Source organism: Equus caballus, chromosome 3, assembly GCF_041296265.1.
Source record: "Equus caballus isolate H_3958 breed thoroughbred chromosome 3, TB-T2T, whole genome shotgun sequence".
NCBI lineage: Eukaryota > Metazoa > Chordata > Mammalia > Perissodactyla > Equidae > Equus > Equus caballus.
In genome coordinates, this window is record NC_091686.1 from 63,065,351 (window position 1) to 63,079,161 (window position 13,811).

The 13,811-nt window shown below is 35.2% G+C and overlaps 1 protein-coding gene across 1 annotated transcript in view; it reads left to right on the top strand.

The window, feature by feature from the left end:
- The first annotated feature begins 2,319 nt into the window (after positions 1-2,319).
- The window catches only part of NAA11 (N-alpha-acetyltransferase 11, NatA catalytic subunit), a 51,972-nt gene continuing 40,480 nt past the window's right edge, over positions 2,320-13,811 (top strand). The window contains exons 1-2 of the transcript XR_011437073.1: positions 2,320-2,593; positions 7,261-7,372. The gene's annotated coding sequence lies outside the window, so the exon portion shown is untranslated. The remainder of the gene's footprint in view (positions 2,594-7,260; positions 7,373-13,811) is intronic.

A 13,811-nucleotide genomic window follows, 5' to 3' on the forward strand; every position in this document is an offset into this window, starting at 1 on the left:
CTCTGCACCATCTGTAACCAGAACAACCACAAGGCTTCTTTTCCTTTCCACACCCAAAGAATGTTAAAAAATATGCATGCTGGAGTCCCCTCATCTGAACTCTGATTTAATTCATTGACTTTTTTTTTTTTAATTATGGAAGTAATTCTAACCTGCAGCCAGGATTGAGAACTGCTATGCCACTGTAACAAATTCCTTGATTCAACCAACAAAGCTGGTGTACAAATAACACAGCCTCTTGGACCTCAAATCGTTGAAAGGACTTCTGGTTCTTGGCCTTTCCATTCCTTCCTTCTGGGCTTTGAAATTGCTTCTCAACAGGACAAGAAAGAGACTGAGGTGAAAAGCTTGACCATCCCTCAAGTCCACTAAAGTAGAAGGCATTATCCCTGTCTCGCCACAATTTCCAGTCCTCGATAGGAGCAGTCCATCCTAAGTAGATGTAAGAGCAATTGCTCAGTTATGGGAGCAAATAAATCCAGGTTTGGCTAAGCCTGAGTTGGGTTTCTATCATAGGCAACTGAAAAGACTCCCAGCTAGTATAACCTCTTTCCCAGGCTGAAATCTGGGCTACCAGTTTGGAGTTCCTGTAAAATGTTATACATTCCTCTAGGAGCAATGAATAAGTTACATCTTCATTTGATTGCCTCTTTTGTCTACTAAACTACAAGTTTCTTGAACTCTCTTCTTCTTTTCTTCTTTTTTGTTCCCTTATAGTAGTGTTTGGCAGAGAATAGGTGTTCAGTCAAAAACAACAAAACAAAACTATAGTGGATGAGTAAAAAAATGAATTTTTTCCTCATATTTAAAGTTTTTACATTCTTTCTGCAATGGAAACAATACCCAGAACTTTAAAATGGCTCTGAAGATAGTCTATTTTAATTAAAAATTTTAAAAAATCAAACTAATATTCCTCAGCACTTCAACAGTGGATCTTAAACACTACCTAGTTGTCCCCGCCCCCATGACCTTTATTCTAGAACTGAATGTCTATCAGAAAGTTGGCAGTATTTTAAGTCAGGTATGAGACATAGTAAAAAAAAAAAAAAAAACTAAACCTAGAATTCTGAAAGCACTAAATTTAATCCACTGAAAACACTGCATGTTTTGAAGAATTGTACCTATCACTGAATAAGTTTTCTGTTCGCCTTTCTTGATTTAGAGCTAAAGTGTCAATGAAATTACTCAAACTCCAGCCAGCTGTAGTACAGAAGACAGTTGATTATACGGTTTGTTTCATCTGTAGTTATTTTTGTCTGAATTTCCTTCATTCGAGATGTGGCACATTTCCTTAACAATACACTTTATGATTAACTAAAGAACCACTGTGTACAAAATATCATATTTGGAAAAAATCAATGTTGCCTAATAAGGCAACAAGCTATTGAACAGTGGAACCTTAGCAGGGGTCTTGTTTGCAATTTAAACTCCCAAAGTGTAAATTCTCTTCTAATAGAAACTAGAAAAAAATCTTTGTGTGTCCAAATATGTCATCATTCTCCTGAGGCAATCGCAACAAGCTCTCAGAATGCCAGCTGCATTAATAGATGATGTGAACAAGGGATCTGAATAAATGGGGAAGCTCTGAAGATAACTCAAGGTAATCCATTTTTCCTCTGATCAGCTAAAAAAATTCTAATAGAATGAATATTAGCCAATTTTAAGGTTAACTAGAACTTTTTCTAACTTTTAGCAATTACACCTTAAATTTATCCTGGATTTACACTTTAGACTCTTTTCAAAAAGTTAGATTGAGGGTGCCGGCCTGGTAGCATAGTGGTTAAATTTGCACACTCTGCTTCTGCAGCCCGGGGTTCATGGGTTTGGATCACAGGCACAGACCTACACACCGCTGGTCAAGCCAGGCTGTGGTGGCGTCCCACATACAAAACAGAGGAAGATGGGCACAGGTGTTAGCTCAGAGACAATCTCCTTCAAGCAAAAAGAGGAGGATTGGCAACAGATGTTAGCTCAGGGCCAATCTTCCTCACCAAAAAAAACAACAAACAAGAAAACACCTAACCAAAAAAAACAAGTTAGATTGAAAACAAATATATTCTTGTATTAACTTAAATCTCAAATAAAGTAAAATAAAAACAAATCCAGTCTTAGATAAGGGGAGACTTTGTGCAGAAGAAAGACTATTGCAATAGGGAGAAACGTCCAATCTCAAAAATCTTCAAGCTTCTCAAAATCAAACAGAAAAAGTCTTTTCTTTTGTAGGGTAAAGAGAGGTGTTATGTATTGACTTGTGTCACTCAAAAAGATATGTTGAAGTCCTAATTCCCAGTACATGTGACTTTATTTGGAAATAAGTTCATTGCAGATAGTTTAGATGAGGTCATACTGGAGTAGGATAGGCCCTTAATCAAGTATGACCATCAGAAGACCCTGGGAGGATATGAGGGAAGAAAGCCACGTGAAGATGGAGGCAGATACTGGAGTGATACAGCTGCAAACCAAGGAATGTCAGTGATTAACAGCCACCGGCAGAAGCTAGGAAGAGGCAAGGAAGGACAGTACCCAGAGTCTCAGTAGGAACATGGCCCTGCTGACTCCTTGAAGACCTTTCAGACGTCCAGCCTCCACAACGGTAAGAGAATAAATTACTGTTGTTTTCAGCCACTCAGTTTATGGTAATTTGTTATGGTAGGCCTAAGAAACTCAAGGAGGTAAACAAAGATTAGCAGAAACTTTTAACAAGAAGTTGGGCAGCAAGGGGAGATGACCAGTGGAATCTGATAGGAAAGTGCCTTGCTCTGGTCAGCCGGTTCTCAGAATAAGCTGATAAGGGCGGGCTCGTTCTGCTTTTTAGTGCTTGCTCAGCCTTGGAGATAAGCGGATTTCACAGGAAGGAGAGAAGCCTGACTAACGTTTAATCAAAACAAAGCAGAGGGTAAGAAATGGGCAATTGGGAACACTTGATCCATATGAGATTAATTTTATTTGACTGTCAAGGGAAAAATAAGTGAAACTGAAAAGATTGATGAAATTCAGATGTTTTTCCACAACAAAACATTGCAATTTCCAAAAGATTTCTCTAAAGTAAAGACCATTACGCAAGAGGTCAGAGTTCCTGTTTTGTTTTGTTTAACTACGGGATTCAGCTTTAAACAGTATCTTTTGAACTGACGCTAGGAGAGACAGGACTTTACACACTCGTAGGTGATTTCCACCTCCTACAGTCTCATCCCAACTGTTTGTTAGGTGTATTATTAGTTTTACATTGCCAAATTTTGTAACGTGTATATAATTACAATTTTCTGTCACTCCATTGATCACAGTGTCCCCATTCCTACAATACTTCTTTTCATCCATCTTTTGTCTGGCTGAATTTTGGCATAGAAGCATATTCTTTTTTTTTTTTTTCTCAATTTAATAAAAGAGTCCTTGTTCTAAGTTTTTGCATTACTAATAACATCTTTCTTTTCATTTAAACTTGAAGGACAATTTGGCTAGGTATAAAGTTCTTGAATCATACTATGTTTTTCTCAAAACTTTGTAGACATTGCTTCTTTGTCTTCTGACATCAAATGGGACATTGAATGACATCTCAGACCAATCATATTTATTCCTCTTGTCCGTAACTTGCTTTGTAACTTCCCAGGTGCAGGATGTCCTTATGATTTTTTTCTTTATTCTTTTATGTTACTAAATTCATCACAATATAATTTGGTGTTAAACATTAGATATCAATTTGTCCTGGGGGCATTGTATGCTGTTTCCATCTGCAAATTAAATTCCTTTTTTTTTAAAGAAATTTATTTATTTACTTATTTTCATTTAGTCTCTTTTGTTCTCTTCTTTTGGAGTACCAGCTATTTATTTGTTGCATCTCTATTGATGGACTTTCATTTCTATTATCAACTCTAAAGTCATTTTCATGTTCTTGTTCTTTTCCATTTTGTTTCAAGTGAATTCTTCAAGCCTATTCATACTTTGTGTCCCTGACATTATTTTATTCATGCTTATTCTAGTTTTTGGTGGTTCTATGTATAATATGGATTTCTTGTCTCAATTTTGTTTTGAATGATTTCTTCAAGCCTATCCATGCTTTGTATCCCAAACTTTCTTTAATTCACACTTATTCTAGTTTTTGGTATTTCCAACATAGTTTCCTGTCTTTACTCAGGTTTATTTTTGTCTTCCACTTCTATTTTAAGTTCTGCCTTTTAACTTTTAATCTCTTTTTGTTGCTTTATAATCTCCTTTGTATCATTGTGTCTCCTTTTTCAGCTCTCTCTCTCTGTGTGGATGCGTATTTATAAGACATATATACATACATATATATATCTATCTTAGTTTGTTCACACTGCTATAAAAAAATATCGCAGACTGGGTAGCATATAAACAACAGAAATTTATTTCTCACAGTTCTGGAGGGTGGAAGTCCAAGATCAGAGCATCAGCATGGTCAAGTGAGAGCCCTCTTCCAGGTTGCAGACTGCCAACTTCTCTTTGTATCCTCACATAGCAGGAAGGGAAGGAGCAAGAGAGCTCTCTAGGATCCCTATTATAAGGGCACTAATCTCATTCAGGAGGGTGCCACCCTTATGACCTATGCACTTCACAAAGACCTCACCTCCCAATACCATCACATTGGGCATTAGAATTTCAACGTACGAATTTTGGGGGGACACAAACATTCAGAACATAGCAACATATATATGTATAGAGAGAGAGAGTTGTAATTTCTATGAGATCATGGACAATTATTTGTCAGACAATTATCTGTGTCTCTTTGGATGACTATTTCTGTGATGTATGTTTAACATGTATTGAGAATTTGCTATTTGCAGACACATTCTAACTCCTTTATGTTAATTATCTCATTTAATATAAGTACTTGATTTGCTTTGCAAATGCTATTTTATGTTTGTTTTTTTTTTTTGCACATTTCTTTCAGATTACTAGTCAAGTTTGAAGGCATAGGATGAGTTACTTACCAGAGAGTATAAAGCATTGTGGCTACAAGGGAATACAGAGTAAGCTGAAGTTGTCAACAGATTCTATTGGGCTTTTTGCCTCCACATCTCCTCCCAAAATATATTATTTTCTTAAACCATTGGAAACTTTTCCTTTATTGTTCTTACAGCCAGTGTTGCATATAGAAAAGCACTTTATATCCATTGCAACCTGGCCCTTACTATTTCTTCTTCTTCCTTCACTCTATTCCACTTCCAGCAGTGGCAAATTCACCACTCACCCTTCTTTTCTCAACCAAGCTCAATCTTAGACCAGGAATTGCAAACTGAAGTGCCTACAAGGACCAGATATAGAGACATTATGAGAATGCCAACTTTGATAAGCCAGTCTATCTTTTACATTTTAAAAAAAGCAGTCTTTTAAAGATTATATACTAAGACATTTTCTCAATTTCCTTAGTCAAACACCACTAAAAACGACAGAGTTACAAACAAAAAGATAAACCATGCACACACACACAACAAAATCAACAAATAAAAGCATGAGAAATAGAGACAGTGCACTCAATGCATCTCATTCAAATAAAGAAGCTACCACAACGCTAAACCACAAACTATTAAGCACACCAACAAAAGACTGAGAAGCTTCTGGAAGCAGAGGCAGCATGCAAAGAAGCAACACGTCACACTCCTGACCTTGAGCAAGACACAATTCTTCCGACAAGATAAATGACCTCATCCTGAAAGACACATCCAATGATCTATATATCTATATCTATGTCTATGTATCTATCTAATTTTTAAAAAATCCTTCAGTGCTTGCTCTTCCCACTGCCGTGGTTTACATAGACCCATTCACTTCTTTGGAAAAATAAATTTTGTTTTTCTCAAGGTGGGGAGATAATTGATACCATCCATTAAGCCTACTTACCTTTGTAAAGTGTGACTAAGTATTATCTGCTGGTGTAGCAGTTGTCAGCTGATAGGTCTCAGAGCTGTTTCTCACATGTCAACACATCAAAGGTAGATCATGAGTTTTCCTGAAAAACTGCATAGAAACAAATAAACATAACTTTCCTTTCTACGTTGGATGAAATGTTACGAATTCAGGGCGACAAGACCGATTTCTAACGTTGATCTAAAAATCTGGATGGCAGTTACTATGATTTTGATTAATTTTTAAATGGTGTGGCATCTGAATTATTTGTTGACAAATTCCATTTACTTTATAGACCAAACTTTTCAAAACATGGGACTCATATTAATTACAGCATATCCTATAATAAATGAAAGTTTAAAAACAATGGTAACGTCCAGCAATATTGAGATATTGAAAATGTTAAATAGCCGTTAAAAACAATGTTTTTGAAACATTTAATAAAATTTGAAATGTTCAGGATCTAATCATAAGAAGAAAGAAAAATGGATACAAGATCATATTTATATTATCTCAATTTTTTAAAAAATATATAACATATACACAAAGTAACTCTGACAGGAAATGTGTTAGCCTGTTAATTATTATTATCTTTGAGTCATGAAATTAGGAATGATCTCTAATTTTCTTCTTAATGTTTTCATTGACTCTTCTAAGTTGTCTCCTTTAGACATGGGTTTTATAACAAGGACAAATAAAATTATATAAAAACTGATCTATAGATGAAAAAAAGGAAAAAGTTTGGAATTGTTACTTTAATGCCATAATGGAAATTAACAAGGTAGAAAGAGAGGTAAATAAATTATTCCATTTCTTCCTTTCAAGATGACTCCCGAGCCTCTCTTAGAGTTTTAACTTTCATTAACCTTAACTGATCTCTTGGTTACTTGACCAGCCTAGAAGAACGTTCAGCCTCAACGTAAAGAAGAGACATGACATGCCTCCTATGATTCTGAAAACAAAAATGGTAAAATAAATAAAATTAATGAAAATAATCAAAGCAATTATAATTTTTTTAAAGTTAGCACCTGTTTCCTCTAGTACGTTTTATCTTTCAGTATGTTGAATAAAATACACTCAGGTAAACTCGTGGGTTTTCTATATCCTCCAACATTTATCCTATAATTGCTAGTAATAATAATACCAATAATAATAATAATAAATAGAGTATGTCTAAAGTACTTTTGAAATAAGAATATTATATGATTCAGTTCTTATTTAAGGAAACAACTAGAAACTGCTAAATACAATATATATGGTCTCAATTGAAACACAGGATGTTTAGTAAAAAAATAATTTAGTTCTTGGTTGAAAGTGCCCCAGAATAACAATGAATATATATTTTATATTAAAATGAGTGAGCTTTCCAATTTAATAGGATTGTTATTACATTTCCAGGTTTTAGGTGAAGAAGAGTTGCCTAGGCTCAAGTTTGAAGCATTACCAACCCTCACAATTCAACGAAGAGAGAACACTGCAGCTGAGGCAAAGGAGAAAATTTAGCACCCTGGTGAGCGCTCTGTTTATTACCATGCTAATATAAGTCGGAATTCCTTACAGTTCCAAAAATCTCTCTGAGAAGTATTTGATTAGCTAGCTGACAGAAATTCTTTAAATATCTAATTATTTTGGAAAAGCATCTAAATTATATTTCTAGTAGATAAGACACCCTTTAATAATGGTTGTTTTGTTGCTGAACTTGCTTTAAAAAGGTCTATTGAGCCATTTCATTGTTGAAACTGTACGTGTGTACGTGTTTTGTTCCTGTATGAACGCTTCTCCAGGGAAAGCCTTACCTTAAAGCATTCTGGTGTGTTTCAAGGCTCTTGTTCGCAGACAGAAACAAAGGTGAGGTCAGTAAGGGAACCTCAACCCATTCCGCATTAGGGTCTTTGTCAGCTATCACCAACAGCAGGCCTTATGACAAATGAGGAGCCAGGCTTCCAGCTGAATTTCAGTGTAGTTATTTTTGTTTTAATGTATGTGTGAATCAATTAATCCTGTCATAGAAGGGCATCGTAAACTGTGTGCCAGAGTTAATGAGTCAGCCATTATCACATCATTACACCAGCTGGCATAATGTAGCATGTGTTGTTTGTCATAATATACACTGCCATGCTTAACAACCATTAATTGTTTACACGAGCAGTCATATTTTTCTTCAAAGAAAACTTCAGCGACTGGCTAATATTTTGAAGGTTTTTTAAGTGAATAACTATTAAAAGGAAAAGATATTGTCACTAAGATAGCCCACAATGTGAGGAACTGAAACAAGGGGAAGGCATTTGGAAGACAATGAAAGTCTTGAGGACCTTTCAAATGAAACCTCAATGCAGCAGAATCAACTAAATCCTGAGAATGACTTGCATGGCTGACTCAACTACCATTAGAACAACCCCCTATCTGAAAGGAAAAACACTGTCTTAAGAAAAAGTTGCTGAGGTGGAATTCCCTATTAGTATGTTTTTTAGAGGATCAGTGAGGCCTGTAGCCAGGATCAGTGTATTACACCAGGACTTCCTGAGAGAAGACATAATCATGGGTTTACAATTTTTTTAATCATTATCAAAAGCTTGGCTATCGTGGTTTCCTTGGCTGATGAAAGGCACATGTGGCCATCATAGTCCAAAGTTATAGTTTACCAGCTTTCTATGGATTAGTTTTAGGAGATTTCTGCATATTTTCTTTGGCCATGTGGCTTTCTCCAGCCAAACACAGAGACCACGAGTAAAGGTAAAGTTTCCAAAAGAGTCAGAAGTAGAAATCATGGTAACCTTCATCCACTTTAACTTCAAGCTTACTTTCTCAGTAGAGATTTGGTCATAGGTTAGCAATGTCTAAGTTAGCCAAAGAGATTTAATAGAAACACAAATTTAATACAACCATGAATGATTTTACAAGCAAGTAAGAAATTAAACTGTATTCAAGCAAGGAATTAGATTGAAAGCAAATAATTGAAAAAATCCAATAATATACATGCAAGCGCTTTGCAAAGTGTATATCCTACAAGCTACTACAATTATTGCTATACCTGTATTTCAGTTTTGTTTTGTTTTGTTTTTAGTATATAAAAAATTCTTGGCATATAACAGTAAAACTGACCACAGAGACTTTCTCTATGTTTAGAAGGAATTGTTGCTGTTTTTTGAGAATTTCACCTTTCGGGAACTTAGTTCTAGAAATATATATTCTATAATATATCATATTTTTATTTTTATAAGTACAAACATACACACAGGTATCTTTGCATTTTGCAGTGGGAAAGCAAGCTTTTTGCTGAGCTCTATAACTGCTCTTGTATTTAATCCTCACCCACATATACTCTTCAGTGACACAGAAGCATTGCTTAACATGAACAAAGAAAAGCCAATATACAATTATCTATGATTCATTTGGTTGGAGAGGTTTTTCTCAAAGTTTAAGTTGCATAAGAATTACCTGTGATGATTATTAAAAATGCAGATTCCCAAAAATTCTGATTCAGTTGGTATCAATTGTGTATAAACTAGAAACCAGTAATCTACATTTTAATAGCTCCCTATATAATTATGGGAGAATCATAGAAATATGATTTCTAGAGTATAAATACAGGAATAGTAATAATAATAAAGGTAAAAATGTGGTAAAAATAAAGGCAAAATAATAACTTTAAACCAATCGATACCATAGAACTTCAAAAATATTTTACATTGAATACAAAAAGAAAGTATGACATCCTGAGGTATTAAAAATATTTCAAAACACTCTTCATGTTTTTAAAATCTGTTTCAATATTGGAATTTTGATGCACTAGTGTAACAAAAATATAAAAAGTAAAAAGTAAGCATAATTCCCTTCCATAATTTGATGATCTATGATTATAATTAGGTAAAAGTATTTCCATGGAGTTAAATTTTCTCTGCGACATCAATACTTTCAGAAAGTGAGATGGTGAATAACATTCAAAAATAAATCTATGGTCTCCAATTCATTCTCCAAAAACATTCCAGTGATCTAGTTAGTACTCGAGATCTTCCAGGATCCACAGAATTAATGGCAATATGCAGACTGAACCAAGTGAAACTGTCTGCAGTCGTCTGTTTTTAACATTAAAAAAAATGGTGATTTCATTTAGTTCAACCTAATATCAGTAGTGGAAAATATCTAAACCACATATTGAGTCCTGAACTAGAGTCACCGACACTGGAGGCCACAGTGATGTTTTAAACAGGATAGGCCATGAAAAGGGGACTAACGAAGGCAAATTAGTCCTTTGGCTGTTCAAGACATGTTTCCCATCATGGGGGAAATAGAAGTGGAAATGTGAGCCTTCCTTGGAAATGAAGCAAAGAAGCCGTAAGACTCTCTTGCTTAGGGGCCTTTCCACATCCTGGTCCTTTGCCTGGAATATTCTTGGAGGGACTGGCTTCAGGTCTCAGATTAAATGTAAGCTCTTCAGAGACCATTTTTAGCCATCCGATTTAAAATAAGTCCTCCCCAGCCCATTCTCTCTCATAGCACCTATATCTTTGCCCTCCCGTCAAACATCACAATTTGTGATTGTATATTTGTGTCTGCTCATTTCACAATAGTCTTCCCAGACACTATTCTAAGTTCAAGGAGGACAAGAACTATATCTGTAGGTGTACAATAAAAATTTCTTGCATGAATTAACTAGTTAAATCTACTTCTTTTCCATTAATATACAAGCATCCAAATCTCTGTTTTTCTTTCCATTTAACGTGTTAGGGAAATCCCAAGAAAGCTCCTTTTACCAAATAAACATATTGGAAAGTTAATCTCACTTTCAAGAGTAACTTCAAATAATTAAATTGCATATAAATAATGAAGAAGATCAAAAGGGAAATCACTTTAAGAACTGTTAACATCGTATACTATATAGCATTATTCTGGTTGGCAAGATATTTTGTCATGTTCTACAAATAAGATACTTTACCATCAAATCTCAGAGACCTATTTTAACTTTGAAAAGGTTTATAGCAGCTTGAAGAGAAAAGAAGCCATCACATTTGACCAAGTAGAAATGCAAACTTACTGCTTAGGATGGAAAAAAAGTAAAATTTTTGGTTTCCTAATTATCAACTGGGTACTGATCGCCTAGCCACATTCTACAGGATACTGCTCTAGGAGCATCATATAATACTGTCATATACACGATGCTGGAGTGTGTGTCAGTCAGGAGATTGTTGCTCAAATAGCTGCCCTCCTGAAAGTTGGATAAATCAGGTATGTTGTACAGATAAAAATAAAAACAAATATAAGAAAGAGAAAACGCAGAAAAGGAGGTAAAGAGGGAAGGAGAGAAGAAAGGAAGGAAGGAAGGCTCTAAAAATAAATTAATGCAGTAAGAAAAATACATTCACAAGTAAATGAGGTCATTTATAACTTGTTGATAATTATTGACCCAAGAATTAAATATTCAGTGAATTCAACAAAAAAATAATGATTTCAGTGAATCTGATGCCTTGTCCTTCTGTTTCGGCACATGGATTTCTTTTTAAACTAATCTAGTAATTCTTTTTTTATTATTGAGTTAATGATAGGTTACAATCTTGTGTGATTTCAGTTGTACATTAATGTTTGTCATTTGTGTTGTAGGTGCACCATTTCATCCTTTGTGCCCACCCCCCACCCCACCTTTCCCCTGGTAGCCACTAATCTGTTCTCTTTGTCCACATTTTTTAATTCCTCATATGAGTGGAGCCATACAGAGATTATCCTTCTCTAACTGGCTTATTTCACTTAACATAATTCCCTCAAGGTCCATCCATGTTGTTGCAAATGGGATGATTTTGTTCTGTTTTGCAGCTGAGTAGTATTCCATTGTATATATATACCACAACTTCTTTATCCATTCATCTGTTGATGGGCACTTAGGTTGCTTCCATGTCTTGGCTATTGTAAATAATGCTGCAATGAACATTGGGGTGCATAGGACTTTTGGAATTGCTGACTTCAAGCTCTTTGGATAGATACCCAGTAGTGGAATGGCTGGATTGTATGGTAGATCTATTTTTAATTTTTTGGGAATCTCCATACTGTTTTCCATAGTGGCTGCACTAGTTTGCATTCCCACCAGCAGTGTATGAGGGTTCCATTCTCTCCACAACCTCTCCAACATTTGTTACTATTAAATTTAGATGTTTTTCTCATTCTAATGGGTGTAAGGTGATATCTCAGTGTAGATTTGATTTGCATTTCCCTGATGATCAGCGATGATGAGCATCTTCTCATGTGCCTATTAGCCATCCGTATATCTTCTTTGGAGAAATGTCTGTTCATGTCTCCAGCCCATTTTTTGATCGGGTTGTTTGATTTTTTGTTGTTGAGTTGTGAGAGTTCCTTATATATTATGGATATTAAGCCTTTGTCAGATATATGACTTGCAAATATTTTTTCCCAGTTATAAACTAATCTAGTAATTCTTGCTAACCAACTTTAATCATGGTAGATGAAAGTAATGACTGCAGTTCTTCCAACGTTTTTCACAACCACTCCTGCAAATGTTTATGAAAATATTTTTATTGGAATTCTCAGAAAATCAGTACTCTTTTAGAGGAATACTGAAAAGTTGATCTGAGCTAGATTAAGATCAATCGCGGACATGATAATTTTCAAAAGTCTCATCTTCAAGGCGATAAAAGTGGTTTATAGAGTCCTGATCAACAGTCTTATTGCTTCTTTCTTTACAAATATCACATTTATTAACAAGCTCAATTATATCAATTGAGTAAATACCTACACTTGTCAGGAGTTTACCCATTTATCTGAATAATAAAGATGTGGAAAAGAACACTAAGATGAGAAGAACCCTGGGATCCAATGTGCCTGGTAACCACCCATCTCTCTGTGGTTAGGTCACCACAATCAGCAGATTGCTATTTGTTTCATTCTTTGTGAACCTTGGAATACTAACAACTGAATTCCTAACAGACTCTGATAAAATTACTCTTTCTTAATTTTAAATTATGAATAATTCAATGCCTAGGAAATATAGTAACCCCCAAATTTTTTCTTTCTTTTTTTTTTGGTGAAAAAGTAGAAACAATTTATCTCTCATTCTCCATCGTAAAGATCATGGGTCACAACTTTGCCTGTGACTTCAAATTGCCTCAAAATGGCCATAGAACCCTTTCAACATCTGATGAATGTAGCATTTCTAATTTCTAACTATCAGAGTTGCACAATATGTCTTTCAGGTAAATAATTTTGTTTTCAGACCTATGTCCAGTTAAAGTTCCTAGGTCAAGCCTGCTAATTGCCAAATTGTGACCTTGGTTACAAAGATACTATATCTCAGTAAGCATCAAATGGAAGCCATCATACACAACACCACCATTGAAGTCAGCTCCATCCCAGCCTCTCCTGCCTCCAGCTCTACACTCTTGGTTCCCTCTGCCTGGAGTGCTTGCTCTTCCCCAGATAGCCAGGGCTGGTTCTTCACCCCTTCAGGTCTCTGCTCAAGTATTACCTTCTCAGTGAGGCCTTTCCTGACCACAACAGTTAAAACTGCAAACAACTCCTACTCCCAACTCTCATCAGCTGTATTTTTCTCCATAGCATTTCTCATTATCTGACATCTTATATATTCTTTTATATATGTTGTTTATTATCTCTGTCCTCCATTGGAATCCAAGCTTCATGTAGGCAAGAATTTTTGTCTGTTTGGTTCACTGCTGTTTTCCTAGTCTCTAGCAGATACACAATTAATATTTATTAAATGGATGAATGGATGAAGAATGAATTAGTGAACACAAACAGCCCAACAAACAAAATTACACCCTTTAATGACAAAAGAGGAATGACTATGGTGTACATCACAAGTGATTTCATGTTATGTTATGTTAGAGGGCAAAAAGCAATAATACAAATATATTTTGGGAAGACTGGTTAACAAAAGTTTTTATAGAAGGAAAAGTCTGAAAGTTATACTTGATCACAGGCAAATT